The 7190-nt window shown below is 35.0% G+C and overlaps 1 pseudogene; it reads left to right on the forward strand.

Moving 5' to 3' along the window:
• The first annotated feature begins 2730 nt into the window (after positions 1–2730).
• LOC115942420 (U2 spliceosomal RNA) lies at positions 2731–2887 on the forward strand (annotated as a pseudogene).
• Positions 2888–7190: the final 4303 nt, after the last annotated feature.

A 7190-nucleotide genomic window follows, 5' to 3' on the forward strand; every position in this document is an offset into this window, starting at 1 on the left:
TCATTAAGTGGACAAAACACTAATTTTGTTTTCATATAGCCTCTTTCTCTCTTTTCAGCCTGAAATGGTTGCATTTGGGTGTCTGAGTCTCCTGAGATCTCTTCATAGGGAGTATGGGGGCTTAATGTTTAAGTGACTATAGGGAACCGAGGGGCTCAAGTCAGAAAGGGAAAGCCTGGCAGGGTAGGCAGAAGGATGAGGGAGGTTAGTGATTAAAGAGAGACATACCAAAGGATTCAAGAGAACCCTAGTGAAGATTGAAGGTGATAAAAAGAGGAAGGAGAAGGATTAGTGATGGGAAGGAAGAGGTTTCAAAGGTTTTCAGTCAACTGAGAAGTCCCATGTTTTTAACTATTGGTACCTTTATACTTAAACAGAAAACTTAGGACTCAAACATAGCTTCTATTCCTTACAGATTAGCCTCTTACAAATAGAGAAGCCTGGAAATCTAATCCAGCCTCCACTTATATGAGGCTCTAACCAGATTCTGGAGTATACTCAGAATCTTAAGAATCAAAATCTGTCCCTACTAACTTCAGTGGACATTTGCATGGAACAATGGTTTAGGAGTTGGACTCACCAACGGATCCTTAATTAATCAGGAGTTAAGACAATGGCTTCAAAAATGCACAAAAATTGAGGTCCTGGGTGAGTGTTCTGGAGTCCAGTGATGAATCTGATTCTATCTGAGTCACAGCACTATCACTGTCAAAGAAAAACAAGAGCTGGGCAGTAAAGTGGTAAAATCAGATTTTCAATGTCAATGTTGGCCTTGGCCGCATTTGGCTCAAGACCTAACTGGAGGAGAATATACTTCTGGGCTCAGTATATGCTCATGTAACTATTGTTGGCCCTTAGATATTTGCTGGATGTTGCTAGGGGACATCAGTTCCTTGCCATGGAGGCCTTTCCATAAAGCTACTTACAACATGGAAGCAAGGGCAGAAACAGGGAGAAAGAGAGGGAAAGCGGCAGGGAGGGATGGAGAAAGGTAGAATCTAATCTCAGAAGTGATATCCTATCACTTTTGCCATATCCTATTCATTAGAAGTAGAAGTAGTCAAGAGGGTCAGCCCAAAAACAAGGTAGGGTAATACAACAGGCATGCATACCATGAAACAGGGATCACTGGGAGCCATTTTAGAGACTGCCTACAAGTAGATTGATATGAGATTGTGAAAACTCTTGAACTGAATGCTAAGTTAAGCAGTTTGGTCTTCAATTGTCAGAAAGGAAGAACTGCTTTGTATTGATCCTATAATTCATAAGGTCTTACCTATATATTGTAACTATAAATATATTTCATTTCTTTTGCTGATATAGCTGTCTTAGGTATTACAATGCCTTGTTTGGCTGTGGAGCTGTGATATTGCTAATATCAAGAGAGAATTTTCTCAAATGAGGTGGCATGTTCCCAGTGCTCTTGGGCCTGGTTTCATAGGGAAGCCAGCTTATCACCCTGTGCTACAGGTGATAGAAACTTAAAATTTAAAAGGAGTGAAAGAAAAATATTTAGAACTCCTACTACTGGACATTAGATTGCATTACACAAAAGGTGTGTCATATGTATATCTTAATAACATATTTAAGAAGTAGTTCCTCTTTGTTTTTGTACCTGTTTTTAAAGTTGCTTATTGGAATAGTAGTCTTTTTAAAATTAGAGGTTAGGGTAAGACCTATTATCTTTTCTATGTGTCAGGAACTGAACACATTTTTCTATAAAACCCTTAGATATAGGAGGATGATAATACTTTATAAACATGTTAGAGTAAAATGAGATAATGTTTGTCAAATGCTTTTGTATATCATGAAGCACTGTGTGAATGTTATCATTATCATGTTATCATCATTTAGTTCTGTCCAGTTATCTACATAGTCCATATGAAAACCCATGTAGTATATTAATATATAGGCTAACTCTTATCACATATAGGCCCAGAATGTGTAATGGCTCACATACGATAGAAAATTATTTCCTCATGTAAATACTTCCAGGAAGTTCAGGGTCCATGTTTGTGTTAGGGAGTCCTGCTCTACAGGGTCATTCCAGTATCCTGGCATATGGAGGTTTTGCCATCTTACATTGGCTTCCTGGGCCACATTAGGCATAGATATCCAGCTACTAGAAGAGGAGATGGAAGACCAAACATGAGTCAGTTTTCATTGACCAGGCTGGAAGTGGTACACACCATTTTCTCTCATAATTAATTTATCACATTTAACTATAGGCGGGACTTAGAAATATAGACTAGTAATGTGCCTTAAGAAAAGAAAATTAGTTTGGTGAACATCAGAAGTCTTTGACACAGGTGAATAAGGATAAAGCTAGCTAATCTCTGTATGAAAGAAATTGAGTTAGGTAAAATTCAGGCCTGGGATAGAATCTAGAATCAATAATATGCTATAGGAAAACATGTTATCTTCCCAAGGGGTAAGTTATTAATAAAATCACACTCCTGAGGCCATTGGTTTCTTATATTTTTGATCACACACCTCAATAAGTATATTTTGAGCATGGATTCTCAATATACTTTTATATTTTTTTAAATTAAAAATTAAATTAAATTAAAAAAATACTATCATATTATATATTAGTATACTATGTGTTAGTACCACCATATTCGTATACTCTTGGCATTTGAATTATAAATGCTTCAAAAAGAATATTAAAAAGATTAAATAATTATGTAATGGATATGTTTAAAATAATGTTTATTTACTATAAATATAATCGCTTCTCGGCCTTTTGGCTAAGATCAAGTGTATGTACTATAAATATGAAGCCCTTTTTGCACTCATTTAGAAATATAATTTTGGTAGTAGTTCATCTTCTACAGTGTTTCTTCCAATGCCAGGTATGATCATATCTTACCTTTTTTGACACCTTAATCTTACAAAATTGTCATATTTAAAAACCTGCTTTGAATGATATTTTTCTAAATAATTTAGTATAAACATTTGGTGTGCATGTTTAGTGTATTTAAATTTAGTATTCTTTATCACAGATCTCAAGTGTCCCAAATGGAAGCCCAATTGACAAAAGGTAAAACATTTAAAAATATTCTTTTTCTAATCTTTATTAGTTTATATACCTAAATGGTGAAATAGCCATTCTAAATCCAGTATCATAAAACTCCTTGATTTATATCTTTGCTTACAATATTGTACTCTTCGGGACTAATTTTAAATAGAAAATGTTTAAAACTTTAGATGTTGTCAAAGACCAACAGTTTTGGATGCTGTGAAAATCAAAAATTTTAAGGGAAAAATTTAAACTAAGGACTAGGTATGGTACAAAGCCACTTTCCTCCCCATATCCCCATACCCCCCGCCTCCCCGAGCAACAATTAAATTTTCAGATAATGAGAAACTGAACATGACCCATTTCTTATTAAAGATTTTATTTATTTATTTGAGAGAGAGCACAAGTGGGGGGAGGGACAGAGGGAGAGCGAGAAGCAAACTCCCTGCTGAGCAGGGAGCCAGACTGGGTGGGGGGGTGGTTAATCCCAGGACCCTGAGCTCATGACCTGAGCCCAAGGCAGATGCTTAACTGACTGAGCCACTCAGGCGCCCCTGAATATGACCCTTTTTTAAAATGGTTTTTGTGTGAAAACAATTTTTATTTATCTTCGGGAAAATAGTTAGGGGTGGGCTTACTTCATTGAGTCATGACCTCAATACATAAAACACTTAAATTTTTTTTTTTGCATTTCATTTTTGCTTAATCACTTTATGTATATGCATATGCATGCACATAAATAATTGAGTTGGTTGATTTAACCAATTAAATCTTACAGTTTCATTAGTGAGTGAGTCTGTTTGATTAACATGTTATGATTCACAGACCTTTTCACAAACCTGTCAAGAAACAGAAAGCCTGAACCAGATAGATTAGTGGAACAGTAAATTCTGTCAGTAAGAGTTAGGTTGCTCTTCAGTGAGAATAAACTATGGCAGTGTTTCCTTTCAGTCATTCACTTGAATTATTGCGAATTCAAATTCAATGTATATGAGGCACTTATTCTTTAATTATACATAGCTTAATATATAAAATTTTAGCTTTGATTGCCACGCAGAAAAGAGGAAAGAATTATTTAGAAATGTGCATTTCTCTGCTTCATTACTATTTTTAATATTTCTAGATTATAGACCCAGATGAATTAGCAAGAATTAAGTAATAAATATTATGATTAAGGGCTAAGAGTTTTGGAAGTGTCCATTTTAATGTCTGTAGTGATTATATTTTTAAAAGTGTGTTTTTAATATCTCAAGAGAAGATAGACATTTATTTGTTGCTTTGCAAACTTACCGGTAGAGTTCTTGTCATTTATTACTTCACATTATGATTATATCTGATCAGTATTATGAATATTTGAGAAGGTATATGAAAAAGTATTAATAATTATCTTCAACTTTAATTGGAGCTTAACCAGCTTATGAACTGTAGAAATAGGAACAAATAAAGCATGATACTCTTTTATTCATGTTAAGACTATGGTAGAGCATGGCATACTACTATAGTTTTTCTATGGAAAAATCATGAAGTAATAGGCTTTGAAATGCTGGAAAGCTAATGTCACCGTGAAGAACATGAAGTAGTAACTTTTCATATAAGTTGTTTTAATATTGGACATTTAGATCCTGCTGCTGAATTTGATAGACTATATTTGGTGAATCTCAGGAAGTAGAAATATTGGCTTAAACAGAAGTATTTTAAAGAGAATTTCTAGTCTCTATGAGAGAGTAAGGCAGTCTAAGTTACTTTCTATGAGCTTTTGGAAAAGTCTTGAAGATGGGTTATGATAGTGTTACTGTGAGTTACTACTCTTGCCAGCCCCCATTCTACTTGGCTGATAAGTCACAGTTAATAAGAGTAATAGTGGGAAGTGGAAGAATGGAAGAAGGGTTGGTTGGGGAATAATGGACTTAAGGATGATAGGGAATATAGGACATCGAGAACAGAAAAAGATCATAGAATGAATATATAAAATTCCTCTTAAATGGCTTCCCCCCCATATTAGTGTTAATTCATATAAATGTTGCCTAACTTCAGGAGGAAGATTATTCAATTCAGTTTAGTTCAAATAGGGAAATATGGACTGAATTTCCATGCTGTGCAAGGCACAGTGCTAGATATTATGAGGAATATAAAGATGACAGCTGTATCATCCTTGCCCTCAATGCATTAAACGTTCTAGTAAGGCAGACAAGACATGTGCAAAAATAAGTGCAGTATAATGCAGAAGATGCATTCTATAAAAGGTTACCAAAAGGTTGCATCAAAAAGGAGGAAAAGTTATTTCTGGCTTGAATGAGTGTAACAGCATTTAATTTAAGAAAGACAGGTGGGTTGAATTTTAACACGAAAATATGAGGAACAGGTGTTACAGGTGGACTGAACAGTTGAAACAAAAACAAGGGTGTTTAGAATCTACACAGTGTGCCAGGGAAAGACCAGTAATTTTTTTTTTTTTAGTTTAAACTGAGGAAAAAATGGGAGATATGACATGAGAAAGGTTGCTGTAGCTTGATAGATTTTATAGAATTTCCCTTAATAGCTGTAGGTTGAATATTGCTAAATATAATAAAAAATCAAACTGTTAAGCACATGGCACTATATTATTCATCAAACTTCATTTTGGGTTACTTCTTAGATCCTAATAGAATTTCTGAAATACTTTGGAAAAGTCTCCCTAACCTTCAGAGAGTGGATGGGAGCAAAGTAAGGAGATTCCACCTGAACAGACACATGGTATTGATTACAATAAAGTACATTTTTTTTTGCGCTTTACAACATTTAGCGATTTGTTTTGGTTAGGGAATGACTTAGTGGCAAATATTTAATCAAACACAATAGATGTTAATAATTTAGTGTTTCGCATCAAACGTGGTGTTAGCTTTTCTTAAATGTTTTATAGCATTGAAATTTACACTTTTTGGATATGAAAATGTAAACTGTTTCTTGGTGTTTTATTTTTAAGAGTTATACATCCAACCTAATTCTTTCTAAATCCTTTTTTTACAACTTTCCCCCCAACACTAAGCACAAAAACATATACAAAAGAGGAAGTGTATTAATATGTGTCCATTTTTTCCCATAGATGATTAGCTATTAAATTTATTCATTCATTTATTCACTAAACTCAATCATTCAACAAATATTGTCACCTTCATATGCCAGGTACTCTTTTGAGCATTGGGTTTTACTGATAACAAAAATAAGCTTTCTTTTCTTGTGATGTTTACATTATAGTGGGGAAGACAGGCAAAAAAACAAGTGAGAATACATGAACAAGATAATTTTATAGAGTAATAAATGAAGAGAACAAAACTCCCTTTCTGATAGGGAGTCACAGGGAAGGCTAATTTAGATTGGTGGTCAAGGATGATTATTATGTATCAAGAAAAGGGATGTCTAACTATGAAATTAAAAAAACCTGTCATAATTTTTTGACTCTTTCCAATAAACTACAAACGGAGATTTACCTTTTTAAAAACCCTAAAGGAGACTTTATAATTTCTTCAATTAATGGTTGTGCAAGTAACATATTACTTGTGGTCCAAATTATAGACATTAGTTAGATTTTATAGAGGAAAGCTTACAAACTAAGAAACAGTAGAGGGTACAGTATCTCCTGAGCTGTCATTATTCTGCAGGAAAGTACATCAAATTCACCATGGAAAGTGCTCCTGAGAGGGACTTGCTCCTCACATAACCCTACAAAATTATAGAGGCATTGAGAGGGGATAGAGAGCACCTAGTCAACCATGTAACAGTGAGAGATTCCTGCTTGGGGCAGTGGCCTTGTTAGAAAAAGGAAGCTCCTGGAGGAGTAGGCATTTTGTATGTTAACATAGCTGGTATCAGTGAGAGCTATTTTTCCATTCAACAGTCCTGGTGAGCCAGCTCTGCCAAAACACCGAAAGGGAGAATGGAGAGAACTACCAGGGCCATGCCATAACAGAGATTTGTCTGTCCTCTGTCTACTTCTTGGTCTTGGGGTCTCACTAATAGGTCTCTCCATTAGCTCCAGCTGACACCTGGTCCTGATCATAACAATTTCTACAGTATTGCCTGGGAGAAAGATGACAGTAGGGTCTCCAGCTGGGGTAGGTGTGGGTGCAAAACCAGCATAAATAAATACATTCACAGATTATAAGCTTTACTTCCTGGACAGCCAAAGGCT

Source organism: Leptonychotes weddellii, chromosome 5, assembly GCF_054177405.1.
Source record: "Leptonychotes weddellii isolate Sample4059 chromosome 5, ASM5417740v2, whole genome shotgun sequence".
NCBI classification, from domain to species: domain Eukaryota; kingdom Metazoa; phylum Chordata; class Mammalia; order Carnivora; family Phocidae; genus Leptonychotes; species Leptonychotes weddellii.